Source organism: Pseudopipra pipra, chromosome 1 (genome assembly GCF_036250125.1).
Source record: "Pseudopipra pipra isolate bDixPip1 chromosome 1, bDixPip1.hap1, whole genome shotgun sequence".
NCBI lineage: Eukaryota > Metazoa > Chordata > Aves > Passeriformes > Pipridae > Pseudopipra > Pseudopipra pipra.
In genome coordinates, this window is record NC_087549.1 from 111,678,851 (window position 1) to 111,695,462 (window position 16,612).

A 16,612-nucleotide genomic window follows, 5' to 3' on the forward strand; every position below is an offset into this window, starting at 1 on the left:
CAGCAGTTTGAAAAAAGATCAGGTTTACAATGCATAATTCTAACATTTGCAGCAGTATCATATTGAAGTCGCTAATCAGAGAATCAGGGGGTTCTGACAGAAGAGTTCAGCTATATCTCAAGAGGTGACTCTTACCATTTTTAATTTGGAAGACTTGTGATGAGTGTTCCTGGTTTGGGCTAGCAAATGTGTTTGCCTGCCTGTTCTCTGTTTGACGCCTCACACTGCTCAGGAGCAGTAGTCCAGGATTTGCCAGCTCAGAAAACACCTGGCATCAAGTTCATAACATAAGACTAACTTGTTTCTGTCTTGCACTCCTTCCCTTTCCTGAAAAATTTTCATCACTGGAGGTACCCTTTTTTCAAAATGGTTTGTGTTTATATCTTTATGCCTGTTTGGGGGATGACTGCAGCATCTGTATCTCAGTGGACACGCTCTGGGAGCTCTATCATTTTTAAATTGGTGTGTCTCAGATAGATCTATGAATTTTCATCTTCATCAGATTCTTGTGAGGTAGGGAGAGGAAATTAGATTATACAGGTGAGAAGCTATGGCACAAAGATGCTATATTCCACAAATATTTGGGGATTTGTTTAACCGACAAGTGTAAATCCAATTCCCTGCGTAATCTGAGGATTTCTGGGAAGCCAGCCAGATTTTTCACAAGAACACACTTTGGCATTGACACAGTTGCTCAGTAGATCAAGAACTGAGTGGCTGCCATAGGTAGGCAAAGTCAAACAGTGAATCCTGATATCCCAAGTCCTTGAGCTGTTTTTTGACTGTAAGAACTCTCTTTTCGCTTAGTTGGGGCCATCCTATCCGTTCTCCCTGTTAGGACATCTAGCGAGGCACTGCAGAGTCAGCAAGAACCCCGATGCCAGGGGGAGAGTGGCCCCTCAGCAACCACTCAACCCTGTTTCACTCTCGCAGGCTGGCACTGCTGCCTCCCCGACTTGTGGGCATTTGTGCTTCTGCCGGCATGTGGGTGTTACAGCCCGAATTTAACCTAATGCTCAACTTGAACCATTCGGCTCATCGGAAATACTGGTCGAACTTAGTTAACCCCATACTGGCGGCCGCTCAGCAGTGCAAGCAAATCCTCCCCAGGTGTGCCGAAATGGCACCAGAGAAAAGCTCGGTGCTCGCAGCTCGGAGGGCAGAGATGCGCACGGGAAGCCCCGAGCATCCCCGGCGCCCCCTCCGTGCCCGCCGCCCCCCGCAGGGGGCGCTGCCGCGGGCTCCGCGGCTCCGGCACCGCGGGGCCGGGGCGGCTCCGAGCGGGGGAGCGCCCGGCGCGTCCCGCCCTCCTGCCTCCTCCCTCTGTCCCCTCCCCTCGGCGGCGGCGGTGGAGATACCGGGCTCCCTCGCTTTTCTTCACATGGGGCTCGCCCTGCGGGCGGGACAGCGCTCCTGCCCTCCCGCCGACCGCTGAGAGGGACCCGGCGCGGGCGGAGGGGTCTCGCCGCCACCGGCGGGCAGGTAGGGGCGGGCGGCGCTCCCCGAGGGAAGTCGGGCGGCGGCGGGACGGGCGGGACGGGCTGTGGTGCCCCGGCCGCCGGTGCCGGTCGCGGAGCGGAGCGGGGCGCACGTGGAGCGGGAGCCTCTCATCCCGCCCTCCTCCCTCCTTCGGCGCCCGCGCTTCGTCAGGGTCTTCCCGCCGCGGCTTCGTCGTGGTCGCGGGACCCCCGCCGGTCACTTGTGGACGCATCGCGGGGAGATTCTCTTCCCGGGTGCCGCGGGGAGCCGCGCAACTTCGGGGAGGAACCCGGGCGGGGACGCCGGTCTTCCCCGTTCGCCCAAAGGGAATGGAGTTTAATTAAAGAGCTGTGGATCTTCCCCTGCCCGCTCCATCTTTTAGCTGTCAGGAGAACAGGTCCGTTATTTGTGAAATTATTTTATGTCAGTTTAGGTCTTGTTTCTTTTTTTCCTGTACACTACCAAATACAGAGTGCTGATGAGATTATTTTCTGTGGTTAGTAGATTAAACACAGGACGAATTCCGTGCCGTTAAAGTGAGCGTTATAGGTTTGCCGAGTTCATATAATCTTATGTTCTCATAGCTCAAAATAAACCTTTTCATTAAAAGGGAGAAAACTGGATTCAGTTTTCGCAGCTTTTGATTGATGAGAGCTCCCTCGTGGAAATCAGCAGGGAGTTTTGCCTGATTAAGAGCTGCAAAATTTTCCTGAGGTTTGTTACACAACTGGCTGTAGTTGTGCAGTACGGGCTCAGTTAGGTAACTTTGCATCTGGGTCTTGTTTTCACTGGTCCAGCTGAAGTACTTTCAAGTCAAATTAGGTTCAGTGCTCCTCTTTAAGCCCTCTCCGCTCGACGGGTCCGGGGGAGCGGAAGGATTTTTTTACCTGCTTCAAAGAAGAGTAAACTTGTGGGTTAAAAAGAGAAGCAGGTGACACTCATTGGAGATAGCGATTGCAATTTAGAAATGCTCCGCGTGTTTTGCTGGCAGTGCCAGGTCAACTGTTTTCATCCTGGAAGTGTTTTATTTTGTTTGTGTTGCTGTTGAGCCTCAGAAGCTCTAGTCAAGGACCAGGGACTCAGCTGTAATAGAAGATGTACAGGCATGCATGTAATCACAGTCTCTCACCAAAAAGCATGCTTTCTGGTGTGGTTATGCAGAAATGTTACAGAAAACAGAGCATTGCTCCTCAAAAAGCTTGGAGGTTGCAATTTCCACACTTGCGAGCTGACTATTCAGTTACTGCTGTTCTGTTTTTTTTTTCTGTGCTGCTAAAATACCTGACAGTAAGCAGTTTACAGAATCTAGTCAGTTGTTTGTGGAACTTTTGTTGTTGTTGCAGCTGCAAGAGTTCTGTCAAATTGTTTGGGTTCTTTTTTAAGGCATGAAAGTAAGTAAAATAAAATGGAAACTTCCTTGCATTTTAAGTGGCAGCAACACAGGATCAGACTTGGTGAGGGTGGAACAAAAAAAACCCAATGCTTTTCTTTGTGCTGTAACTATTTTCAGGTAAGAAAACCTCCTTTGGGATGGCATTTCACAAGTTTGTTCTTGGTTCCTTGAAATTTCAGGGGCGAAAGTCTGATCAATCTAGCTATTCAAGCGAGGAAAAAACATTGTGGTGTGGTCTGTGGAGTTCAAATGCACATTACTGGAAAGCTACAGACAGCCTTAAAGTAATCCTTTGTGAGGCAGGAACTCAGGCATGTGCTGAACAGCTTTCCTGAGTTAGGACAAGAGGAAACAAATTGTGTATCACTAAAGTTAAAAGTATTCAAGAAAGCTGTTAATAACATTCAAAAGGAGGTTCTTAATATACATGTGAAAAGCATTATCAGTTTGTGTAGCTCAGCAGCCACTCTGTAGCTGAGCTGTCATGTTTAACTGTCCATCTTCTAATCTTTGGGGGGAGATTTTTCTAAAATAGGGTGCTTAAACGTACCCCAGTTTGAAACACTGAACTAAGGTGAATTACTGTAAGTAATTCTGCTCAAGAGATTGGACATTTGCACCTTGGACTGAAAAATTACCTTCTTAGCAGCATGCCAAAGCTTGGAGCTCTCCATATGCAGAGAAGTTAATGGAGTATACATGGTGGTGTTACATGTTCAGTGCTGGTTTATAGGAGACATTTTTATGGCAGCTATCACTCATATATCACAATTGCTGATTTGTCTTCATGGGGTGGGTTAGGAAAGTACTGTGGATGTGGACAGACTAAGTGCCTTGCCAAGTTGCTCGGGAAGTTTGAAAGACCAAGACGTTGAAGCCAGGTGGAAAAAGGCAATCAAATGACTGGCAGTCTTATCTGGGTTGTCTGCCTTTTTTGCTAGAGATTGTTTAAATTATGTTATAAAATACAGCTATTTCTAGATATTGCATTCAGTGGTTGGCTGACAACATTCAAAGTTTAAAAAATGTTTTTCTATTATATGCCTTTCTATGTCTTTGTATGCACATGGTGTTTGGTAGGCATTGGTATTTTATTATGCTGTCATAGCTTCCCTTTTCCTAGGTTTATTATTTTAATGTTTTAAAATCATGTAGTAGACTCCATGCGAAAACACTCTGTTCATGGACTGTTAGAGTGGTGGAATTTGAATGCGAGATAGCCAGTGGTCAGCATTATGGTTCCTGATGCAACCATTAGTCAGCAACACTTTGCATAAATAGCCAACCTAAAATTTAATGTATCTTGTTGGAAAGGTGACTTTAAGCAAGCAAGAAGTTCTAACTTGATGATGAAGGATACATGCCTACAAAGAGCTGTGCTGAGGTTGCTGTGAAAATGGTAGGTTTGGGGTTTAAGCATTTGTGACTCAAATTTTAAGTCCACTTTTGCTCTTAAAAACCACAACTTGCAACTTTAAAGAGCAGCTAAATGTTTTCAGGTTTTTTACAAGATACCTGACAGCAAAACCTGCATTAGTAAGGCACGCTGCTCTGAGGAGCTCTGCTTTTGTCTGCCCATGGAACTGAAGCATCCTTTGCTGGTGCAGTTGAATGTGCCACCAATGCTAATTGATGTCAGAGACAGGGGTTTATTCAGTGTAGATTCAGTTTTCTGTGACCGAAGACCCTCATGTTTTCTCCCACTAATCAGCCATTTGTAGTTTCTGTCTTTAAGAAAACGAAGTTGTGTTGATTTGCTTATGCTTTTGTGCTGCAAGCACTACACAGCTGTGAAATTCCCATCTAGCTCTGATTCAGGAACGTATTCTTCTTCCAAGTGGTGTGCATGTCCTCAAACAGCTTTGATTCTCAAAGACAGGTAAGTGGCATTTGTGGCCTAGAAAAAGCTGCACAGAGATAAGAGGAGCTACATGCATGCTTAAAAACTAGCACATGCCCAAGTGTTTTGGTGAATAAGCTTGAATGCTTTGCTGAATCACAGCTGTGAGTGTGCAGAAACACTGTACCTACAGGGTCTGCTGCAGCTGAGTACAGTACTTGGAATGGATTTCAGGGCAGGTGTTCAGAGACCATCCGAGCACCAAAAATGAACTAGGAGTGGGATTGTACATACTACAGACAGGAATGGAAACATAACATTGCAAGAGGCTTTACTGGAAATTTTAGCAGGACTTTTCTCTTTCTCTCCAGTACTCAAATACAGAGTGAAACCTGATGCAGTAAATGACCCAATTCCCATTGATTTCCTTTAGAAAATGATTATACAAAGGGTGTGTCCAAGTAAACTGCCTTGGGAGTTCTACCCGTGGCCTGCAGAAACGGTGTGATTTGCCCAACAATGTCGTTTTTGTGTCAGTCCCTTGGAACTGGTTCGATAAGCGGGACTAGCGCTAAGTATGTAAGTCCCGACCCCTTCTTCCTTGGATTACTGTACCCGAGACCTCCGAGGGCAGCGGTGTCGCGGGCGGGGAGCGAGGCTGACAGCTCTCGCCACGCCGAAAGCCGCGCCCGGGCTGTCCCTGTCCCTGTCCCCGCCGGAGGGAGCCCGAGGATCGGCGGAGCGCGGCGGCGGCGGCGGCTCTCTCCACTCCGCGCGGGGATCCCGCCGGGAGTGCGGGGCGGGGACGCTCATCCCGACTTGCCCGATCCGTTCCTCCGGTAGGGCACATCCTGCGCGCCCTCCCGTTCGCAGCGAGGGGCTGCTTTACGTCGGTCTTTTTGTGGCGTCCTTCGACAGCAAAGTCCTTTCATCGTGCGCCTGGTTATGAATAGAAGCTGGTCTGACCAGGAGATTCCTTTCCTAACTTAGCTCGTTGCCCTCCCCCGCCCCATTCTTACCACTAACTTTTCCTGCTTTGCCCACCCAGGCCCTCCAAAGCTGGAAGTAAAATGGCTGTCAGTTTCTTTGGTAGCCTGATTGAAAGGAGTGCAAGAAGCACTTCAGGATGGGGTGGTAAGAGGACCCTTGGCCAGACCAACCTTTTCTAGCTAGAACAGTGATTCCCGGCTGTAGCCACCCATGTGACTTCGATTCCTCATTTATTGTCAATAAATTTGTAATTGACATAGGGGGAGTACCTACAGCATTTCATGTACTAATGACTGTGGTACATAGATCAGCAAGGTCTGGAACTGTTATAGGTAGGGTAGTATGGGGTGAGATTCCCTTTAGTTGAACAGTGGACAAATGGAAAGCAAGTGTGCCCTAAGCAAGAGAAGTTTTCTTGGTGTAAAAGACTATGAACTGTCGAACTGCTTGGGCATGACAACTGTGCCAGTTAATCCATGCTTTTCTAGTCTACTGCCTTCTCTAATTTCCTCCTGTGAATTATTTGCTGTGAATTGATTGCTAAATGTTATATGGATTGTCAGTAATCAGGTGGCAAGACAGACATTCACTGTACATCTCTAGAGGGCAAGACAAGGTGGCAAAAGCCAATCATTAGGCTATGGGGTGCAGCTTGGACATGGGCAGTATTTGGAATTAATTTCTAACTCTTTTTTGACAGTTTACTTGAGGGAGTTTCTCCTCCTGCATTATGTTGTCTAGAGCCTTCAGGCAAGATTGTTGTCTTTAGTCACTGTGACTGCTTGTCACTGTGGCTCAGAATGATGGGAAGGACTAGGATTGTTAGTGTTAGTTGCCATCTATAAGGACTCTGTCAATAATCAGCTGGATACTGTGAAAAATGCAGAACTTGCTTATCGAATTAAGAATATCTTGTAAAATATCTGCAGTAAGATAATATGTGTACTGTAATGTAAAGGCTGTGACTGGCACTTTGAAGTCACTGCCAGTGAAATCCTCGGAAATGTGGACAAATGAATAACCCGCAGCTAACAGTGTGCTAAGTACTGTAGACAGCTGTTTCTTATTTGGTTTTATGCTAATTGCTGCTGCTGTTACTGTTGCATTCGCAAGTTGATGGAGTTGCGCATCATCCCTATGATCTCTGTGCAAATGTTGCCCTGATACTTCATGTGTTGATAAAAGCAGAAGTTTTTACTTGGCTTTTAATTTATGGTGAAAGTTTTATGGGATCATTAAGATCCATTCAGAAAGACTGAAAATGACTTTGAGATCTTGCCAGATATTTGGCCAGAGAGGCTCATCTTTGCACAGTGATCAAAGAAAGGAGGAAGAAAAAAAAAAATCTATAAAAATTTATGAAATTAGTTGTATGGAATTAGTATGTAGACAAAGAAGGAGAGAAGAGTGAGGGAAAGGGAAATAGGAGATTGAACTAAGCTGTCAGAGTGTTTTAAGTAGGGTCCAGTCCTCTGTGATGGATTGCAGGCAGCTTGTAACTTCTTGAGGATATTCTTTTTGAACTTCAAGGAAGGCTTTCAGTCTTAAGCTTGTGTTGAAGACCTGGACTGAGGCTCAGCTTCACTTGTGTGGAAAAAAGAGAGGGAGGTTTGCTCTGCCACAGTTTGATTTTTTTTTTTTCCTTCATTATTTTGCAGATGTATAAAATCCAGTGTCAGCCCTTTATTTTGGGGCTGTCAGTATATGCTGGAGGTGGCCACATTCAACCAAAGAAAGATCGAGCAGAAACTTTTAAGGCACATATAATTTTCTCTGTATTTAGGAAAAGTCTTTTTTTCTCTTCATCTGGATTAACTGCTGCCTGACTAACTGTAATTTTAATTTTGCTTCTCTTTGTGACAAAAGCAGTTGTATTAACTTCAATAGGGATTCCAAGTACATATTTCTGTTAGTTTTTTATCTTCCTCATTAAGAAAGAATTATGCCACAGGACTGAAGAGTAGTAGAAATGAGGAAGCTGGTGAAATGTATTTGTAAGTCTCTTTTTCTTCACAAGCTCAGATACTTTGTATCTCTCTATCAAGGGCTAGGAGATTAAGCAGAATAAATATTTATTATATGGAGGTTGTAACTGCAGTTTGAAATGTCAGATGCAGCTTCTAATTAGAAGTAGGAGACTAAAACTTCATCTCTGAGCATGGATTTGTAATGAATTGCTGATTGTAAAATAAAGTATATACAAAAAAGTTGAAAATGTTTAAACAAATATTTTTATGAGATTATCCCTTTGTATTGAATTAAATATTGTCTTGCTTCTGTAATTAGATGAAATTAGATGTAATTAGATGAAAGTGACTGATTACACAAGAAAATATTTTTTTTGTGTGTGTGTAATTTTAAGAGTCCTGTTTATGGACTATGTTCTACTGTGGACCAAAGGAAGAGATATCTGAATAAGGTGAAGCAATGCTTCCCTATCAACTCAAAACAGTATATAAGAACAACTGCAACATTAAATAAAATAAATTGCAAGGAGAATTTAGTTGGAAAAGTAGTCTTCAGGTGATTAATTCTTAAATGTTTTCCATTGACTGGTAAGGGAGATGGCATTCCAGTTTTTGCAGTGAAAGCTAAAACATCTAGTTCGTATGAACTTTTGTATGTTATGAACTTTCTGATTTCATCAGGGCATTCATAACAATAGAATTTTAAGAACTATTCCATGTATTCTGTGTACTTGGTCAGCAGCTTAGATCCTCTTAGATGGACGTCCTGCTAACTACTTCCATGGGGAAAAGCTAATGCAGTTAGCTGTAATCCTCTTGATCTCTTTGTTCATCCTTTACTGTACACAAAGAGACTATGAAAGCAAGATATACATAACCAGTTATTTATTGTCTGAGATGTGTGACAGATAACTAGGGTTGATGAGCAATCAGGCAAAGCATTGACATACTACCTCTAGGTAAGATGTGCTTCACAGAATAGCTGAGGTTGGCAGGGACCTCTGGAGGTCATTTGGTCCAATCCTCCTGTTCAAGCAGGGCCACCTAGAGCCAGTTACCCAGAACTATGTCTAGATGGTTTCTAATTTCTCCAGTGAGGAAAACTGTAACTTCTCAGGGCAACCTGTGCCAGCGCTTGGTTACCTTCACAGTGAAAAAGTGTTTCCTGATCTTCAGAAGGAACCACCAGTGTTTCAGTTTGTGCCCATCACCTCTGGTCCTGCCATTGGGCACCAGTGGAAACTGCCTAGCTTCATCCTCCATGCATCCTCCCTTCAAGTATTTGTATACATTGGTAAGTTCCTCTCTGATCCTTCTCTTCTCCAGGCTCAGTCCCAGCTCTCTCAACCTTTTCTCCTATGTGAGGAACTTATGCTCCCATCCCTTCATTATCTTTGTGATCCTTTGCTAGTCTCTTTCCTGTATGTCCATGTTGCTCTTTTGCTGGGGAACCCAGATCTCCATGTGTAGCCACACCCATCCTGGTACCATTGCTGGCCTGGCAGTCATCAGTATTGGGAAAGGTTGATTTCTGGTTCCTCTTGGAAGGACTGATTTTCAGTATTGCTGCTTTTTTGTTTTGTTTTATTTTGTTTGGGTTGTTTTGTTTGTTTCTTTTCTGTGGGTTTTTTTCTGGAGTCCTTGAGCTGTTAACAATCTATGTTTTAAGGATTTTATGTCTAGCTGCAAACTACCACTCCTGTCATGGCTCTAGCCTAAGTACTGCCACACAGCTTTCTTGCAAGCTGGCAGTTTCTTTAGAAGTTCCATTCAAGGTTACGCAGTTCTGCTGTGTCAAAACTAGGCCTTGGATCACAGATAGCTGAACCCCTAGGAGGAGGATTCACACAAAGCTGAGGTGTGAAATCAGTATGAGCTATGCTGTGCCCATTCCCTTAGAAGGACACACAGTGAATACTCACTGCAAGGTTATTTGAACTACTTTCAAAATAGCTGCATGTCTGCAGGAGAAGCCTTGTAACTTAAACCCTCTCTGCGCTGGACTTTTACCTGTTAGTGTGGTTTTTTATGTATTTGTGACACTGATATAGTTTAAAATTGGCTCTTTGCCTGATCTTGGAAGCTGACAACTCACCCTGACGTGGATTGGCTATGATCAGGAAAACTTTGGGGGTTTTTTTTGTGCCAGGGAAGGTTTAGATTTCATATCAGGAAAAATTTCTTCACCAAAACGTTTGTCAAGCTCTGGAACCCTGGAAGCCCAGGGAAGTGGTTGAGTCACTGTTCCTGGAGGTATTTAAAAGATTTATAGGCGTGGCACTTAAGGACATGGTTTAGTGGTGGGCCTGACAGTGTTAGGCTAACTGTTGGACTTGATAACTTAAAAGGTCTTTTTCAACCTAAGTATTTCTATAATTTTTAAAAACTAGCACAAAAGCTATCAAAAGAGAAAGAGGAAAGAGTGGAAGGTGAACTTCAAGATGTTGACAAGAGTTGTGAAGCAGCAATGGACTGAGGGTGAGAATCAGTACGCTGGCCTTCTATGTTATAAGCTATTTCATAGTTAGGAAAGGGTGGTACAGTAGGTAAAATTAGAGAGAAGGGAAAATAAGAACAGGTTTTACAATGAGAGAAGAATATACTTTTGTTATTTCCTGAGGGAAAGAAGGATCAAAAATTACAAGTGGGTTTTAATAAAAACCAGCTGGTAAAGTTCTGACTCTGTGAAATGCAAAGCAAAACTTACAATGCCTTCACTGTTGCTGGATTATTCCTGTCTTGAATGTCAGGAAAGGAAGAGAATATCAGGAAAGAAACTGTTTTGTTGTATTTGTAAATTTACAGACCTGGAACACTTGTACTTGCAGTGGAAAATCAAGTCAAGCGCCGGGAAAGACTTTCTAATTGAACAGTGGTGCAACTGAAAAAAAAATCTGAAATAATTGAGATTTCAATCATCTGGAGGTTTGAAGATCAGAAAATGAAGTTTTCAGATACAGTTAATTCAGTTTTGGGGACAAGTGATATTTCAGCCACACCCTTTGTAATTTTATAAAATTATCCAGAGAGTAGGCTTTCAGGTATGTTTGATCCTTTCTATGCAGGAGACAAAGCTTTCTTAAATTGTTGATATCTATGCAGCACATGAAGGAGGTCAACGTATTTCTGACATAAAATCTCATGAGTTAACAAAAGATAACAAACTGTGCAAATAATGTCGTTTGTTTGGGAGTGGTTTTTATTTTGTGGGGTTTTGTTGAGCTAAGATTTCTGATAGTGTGCAGCTGGTAGGGGTATTATTTTGTAAACTGGCTATTTATTAATGCTCTTTGATCTCTTTGCTATTGTAATTTAGATATTTATTTTGACCAACAAAAGTGGCCCCTGTGCCTTGCTAGTCAAGTACTAGTCTGATGTCTTTGAAAAGTGCCATCCCTCTTGCTGCTAGAGATGTGTAAAGTGTGATGTGAATGACTTCCCACTGTTCCTTATGAATAGGGACAGAGGCTCTGGTACCTTCATTGAAGAGATGCCACTTAAAGCTTCAGACATAGTGGCATAAGCATTCATCAGGTGTTATCGAAGTGACTGGCACACCAGTCATCCTCTACTTCTGCAGTAAAATGTAAGGAATTGCTTCGTTAAGGATGATTTTATGCACTGGAGTGGTGGTGGTTGCGTGTGGTGTGTGTGGGTTTTGTGTGGTTTGTTTTGGTTGTGAGTTGGTTCAGCTTTTTGTGAAGTATTCAGCTTGAGAACATTGCAGCAGTCTTTATAGGATGATTTCTGCTAGTTTCATTTTTCAGTCAACTCAATGGATGACAAGACTGTACGCTGCCTAAAATCCTCACTTTTATTAGGATATGATGCAGAGGAATGATCTTCTTCCCTCTGTGATCTTTACTTTCTGCTGTAGCAAAACAAAAAATTGCAATTGTTCTTGTATCCAGTTGAAATTTCTTATAGGATTGGTTTTTTCCAGGTGTTTACCTAATTATGGGTTGAATTTGTCGCCTAAGTGAATGGATTTGGTTTGTTTGTTTTAAAAAAAGTCAAGAATATCAGATACCAGTCTTGAATTTCAGTAAAACTTTTTTGAAGAACCACGCTTGAAACCTTTTGGAGTTAGCTGCTCAAAGAGGTGTACTTGAATGCAAGAAGTGATTCTCAGTAGGGTTGACTGGGGTAGATTTAAAAATTAGCTATTCTGATCTTCTGTGGAAATGGATTTGCTTTGAACCGAAGTTTAACCAGTTTAACCAAAGTTTCACCAGTGTTCATAAAAAATAGTTTCACAATGGAGATATTTGTTTCCTGCCTTAAGCAAATATTTAATTTCTTCATCCTGGTACTTGTGATGTTAATGTATTGATTTGCTTTCTTGTCTTATTAAGCTATATGAGTCCTTCTTTTACTGAAATAAATCTGATCCTGACAGTTTTCTTACATAAATACTACCTATATAGCATTAAGAAAGTCTAAACCTGGTTTATACTCAGTAAGTGCAACTTTTATACATGACAACGATGAAGCCAAATATATTCTATAGGAATTTAGGATCATAATTTGCATAAAGCATAGTTTTGCATGACTTGAATTTTACTACCTTACCTCCTACAATTCCTTTCACTGTGGGCAAACAGTTACTGTATAATCATTGAGCGAGTACCGAGAGTTAATTTTCTTTTTTGCACTTAGATCTCGGTGGTGTTTTATTGTGGAAGCAGTTATGTTTAACAACCCATTTAGCAGGTGAATAATTCTTTCATGTTGTTGCACTCCTTTCTCAGTCATCATCTATTGTCAGATACTAATTTTTTTGGAGAATGCAGCTTTTTTACCTGTGACCGGAGGCTAAACTGGAGTTGAATGAAGTAGCAAAGAAAGAATGGTGAGGGTTTGATCAATTAGAAATGGTCCATTTATCCTGCAGTTCAAGGGAATCAAGGAAGATGAATGCAGCAACTTGCAGTGTAACTGATCTCCTTAAATTCACTGACAAAGTATGAGCTGCACTCCAGAGAATTTCACCAATTACTGCTGTGTAGGTTTCCAGCAGAATGCACAAGTTCTGCAGAAGTGGCAATGCCCCGTGGTTTCTGAAAGATATGGGAAAACAAAGGAGAGAGTAGCCCTAACATTTTTCATGCATCTGTTGCCAAGAAACTTCAGTTGAACATGATCTGTTATTGATTGTGGTTTGCTTGGCTTAGTGATGATATACATTAGACCACAAATTCAGTTTCTCTAAACTGATTCTGATGTGACCTTTCCCTGGCTCTGATGGCAAAGAATTTTTGAAGTGTGGATTTTGTGGTGGGTTTTGTTTTTTTTAAACTGAATATGGATAATTAAGCAGATGGGAGACACCCAGTAGAATTGCAGTTGGAAAATAAGGTAAAAGTTCATGTCTCTTGTATTGAAATGGAGAAAAAATTAGTATGCAACCAAAATCTTATTCATAAGTAAACAATTGTGTTAAATGTTCTTAGTAGCCATGTGCTGAGGAAAACACAGGAGCTGACCTCTGTGGAAAAGGTAGTGCATTAGCTGTCAGTGTAAAATGTCTTATGAGCCTTGTAAAGAGAGAGGTAGTTACGTTTGGTTTGCTTTGTTTGTAATCCACCGTGGAGAGTGGGTTGCCAGGATTCCTCTGCAGAATGAACCGTGTGTGAGTAGCAGAAACCCTGGAGCAGAGTGGCTGAAAGGTGTCAGTAGGGGTGGAGATGGATGGAACTGCTGAGCTCCTTGCAGGAAGTCCTATCTGAATTGTCTTAATATCTACTTGCCTGTACACTTTGGCTTATATAGATGGTGGATTCCTAAAAGGGCCCTTAATTACTTCAGATTTGTATAATAAATAACTCTTATTTTTCTAATTCTAAAATTACTATAGAAAAGCTTGGGTTGGAAGTAACCTTAAAAGATCACCTAGTTCCAAGCCCTCCTCCATGGGCAGGAGCACCTTCCAGTAGGTCACAGTGTTCAGGGCCCCCTTCAACCTGGCCTTGAACACTTCCAGCAACAGGGCATCCACAGCCTCTCTGGGCACCTGTTCCAGTGCCTCACCACCCTCACAATAAAGAATTTCTCCCTAACATCTAAAAGATCAGAGATTTGGGTTTGTTTAAAATCATTCCCCCATGTCCTATCACTGTCTGCCCATGTCAAAATTGCTCTCCCTCTTCTTTATAAGCTCCCTTTAAGTACTGGAAGGCCACAGTGAGGTCTCCCTGGAGCCTTCTCTTCTCCAGGCTGAACAACTCCAACTCTTTCAGCCTGTCCTCGCAGGAGAAGTGCTCTAGCCCTCTGATCATTTCTATGGCCCTCCTCTGGACCCACTCTAATAGGTCCATGTCTTTCTTGTGCTGGGGACCCCAGAGCTGGACACAGCACTCCAGAATAGAGTGGGAAAATCACCTCCCTTGACATGCTGGCCATGCTGCTTTTTATGCAGTTCAGCATATGCTTGGCTTTCTGGGCTGTGAGCACACATTGCTGGGTCATGTTTAGCTTTTCATCCACCCATGTTCCCAAGTCCTTCTCCACAGGGCTACTCTCAATGACTTAACCTTCCAGTCTATGCTTATGTCTGGCATTGTCCTGACCCAGCTGCAGCACCTTGCCTTTGATTTGTCGAACTTCATGAGGTTCTCATGGGTGAACTTCTCAAGCTTGCCTCTGCATGGCATCCCATCCTTCTATTTTGTCCACTGCACCACTCAGCTTCGTGCCATCTACAAACTTTGAGGGTGCACTCGATCTCACTTTTTTATATCATTGATAAAGACATGAAAGGGCACCAATCTCAAGACAGAGCCCTGAGGAACACCATGTGCCATTGGCCTCCAGTTGGCCATAGAGCCATTGACCACAACTCTCTGGCTGCATCTGTCCATCCAGTTCCTTATCCAATAATTAATCCACACTTAAAACATGTTTTCTCCATTTAGAGATAAGGATGTCATGGGACTGAGTCGAAAGCTTTACAGAAGTCCAGGTAGATGACAATAATTGGTCTTCCCTTGTTGTCTGCTGCCATTACTCCATCATAGAAGGCTACCCAATTGGTCAGACACGATTTGACCTCAGTAAAGCCATTGATGGCTGTCTTAGATCACCTCTTTGTCTTGTATGGGCCTTAACATTGCTACCATGAGGCTCTGCTCCGTGATCTTTCCAGGCACAGAGGTGAGGCTCACTGGTAGTTTCTTGGATCTTCCTTTCTTCCCTTTTTAAAAACAGGAGTCGTTTCCCTTCTTCTAGTCACTGGGAATTTCCACCTGACTGCCATGACTTTTCAGATATTTTGGAGAGTGGCTTGGCAACAACATCAGCCAGTTTCTTCAGGAGCCTGGGATGCGTGTCATCAGACTTGTGGCTATTCAGTTTCATCAAGTGGTCCTGAACCTGTCCTTTGCTTACAGAGGAGGGGACTTTGCTACCCCAGGCCCTACCTAAATATTCAGTGACTTCAGAGATATGGGAAGCCCAAACTGTACTTTTAAACCATTGACCTGGATTGAAGCAGATGTGCTTTCTGGTGTTCGTTTGTCAGGAAACATTTATCTTTGCATTCAGAGTCAGGTGAATAAAGTATATTATTTCTTTTTATTTGGCCACTGAACTAAATAATCACAAATGCTCATTTGCTTTGTTCTGATAGAAATCTTCATCTAACTTGTTATTCATTATGAAAGAAAAATGAAAATATTTTCTTAAATATTTGGGAGGGTTAAATGAAATATTCCTTTCCTGAAAACCAAATTTTGTTTTCATCTGAAGTAGCTTTCATGGCAGCAGGGTACACAGGTGGCCTTACAAATCAACAGCAAGGATTACCAGTGTTTAGGTGCACAGGCCAGTGGCCAGAGCACTTTCTGTGGGTAAATTGAAACTTTCCTTTTTCTGTAAAATATTTGTACTCAAAGCTGGGCCAGAGGATAAGAGAACCTTCTGGTTTCCCTGCTCAGCTAGCTGTGGTAGGGAAAGGAGGTGCAGTGTCTTTTTGGCTTCAGCCTGGTTTCGTGTAGAATTGGAGTACATCACTTGTGGGGCACACTGTAGGAGAGACTGAGGCAGCATCAGGTAACTGGATTAATAGCGCTACTATTGGGAACAAACTTGTCATTCGATTTCTAGTTGAAAGCACTTAGCAAAGTAGTGGAAATCATGAATAAATTGATGTGACAGAGACTGAAGCTCTGTGGGTTGGAGTTGTTTATTTGAATAATCATTTTCGGTGGCTCCCCCCCCCATCCTATTCAACTTGATTGGAAACTCCAAATGCTGTTGCTATTGCACAGGGTATTACCAGTTGTTAAGAGGAAGTGGTGACACTCAGCTTTCTTTGCTCTTGTTCCTGTAGGGAGGATCTGAGATGTTCTGGGGAAAGCGGGCTCAGGTGTGAGGGATGGCTGGGCAGCAATACCAGGTGACAGATCCGCCTTCACTCCCTGTCACAGTCTCACTTATGTGAGGTGTGTATTTGGGAGCAGGTTTTAGCCCCGTGGGAAGGAAGAGGCAATATGAAAGGTTGAAGCAGGAAGAAAAGGAAGGGAAGACTAAAAAGAAAAACTGCCTTTGAAGTCACACTTTGAACCAGACTATGAAGTCTTACAAATGTTGTATAAGTGTTGCTCCTCTGTGCCATGGTGAATGAGTCACAAATACTGCTTCTGTGCTTTTTCAAATCCTGTGTAAAGAGGGGAAGTAATGCTACTCCAGCTCTGCTGACTGGGAACTGAGGGGCAGCAGGGTTATGTGATTTGTCTGCAATCATACAAGGGATCTGTGGCAGTGAGGCACCAGAAAAAGGTTGTCTGAACTTCCAGTCCAGCACATAATTATATGCATTGCTCCTAAAAAAGTATTTGTGCAATGTTCTGTGCATATTGGAGGAAAAGAGCAGAAAGCTTGATCTCAAAATTCTGATTAATTTCTATTCAAACAAACGAAGTGACAGGCAGAAATAGTTGCTTG

At 42.9% G+C, this 16,612-nt stretch overlaps 1 protein-coding gene across 2 annotated transcripts in view; it reads left to right on the forward strand.

Moving 5' to 3' along the window:
- The first annotated feature begins 1,284 nt into the window (after window positions 1-1,284).
- CPNE4 (copine 4) overlaps window positions 1,285-16,612 on the forward strand; it is a 228,343-nt gene continuing 213,015 nt past the window's right edge. Inside the window, exon 1 of one of the 2 annotated variants that reach the window (XM_064671603.1) lies at window positions 1,285-1,482. The gene's annotated coding sequence lies outside the window, so the exon portion shown is untranslated. Of the gene's footprint in view, window positions 1,483-1,713; window positions 1,877-16,612 lie in introns of those variants that run through there. The other variant, XM_064671613.1, reaches the window with a different exon arrangement.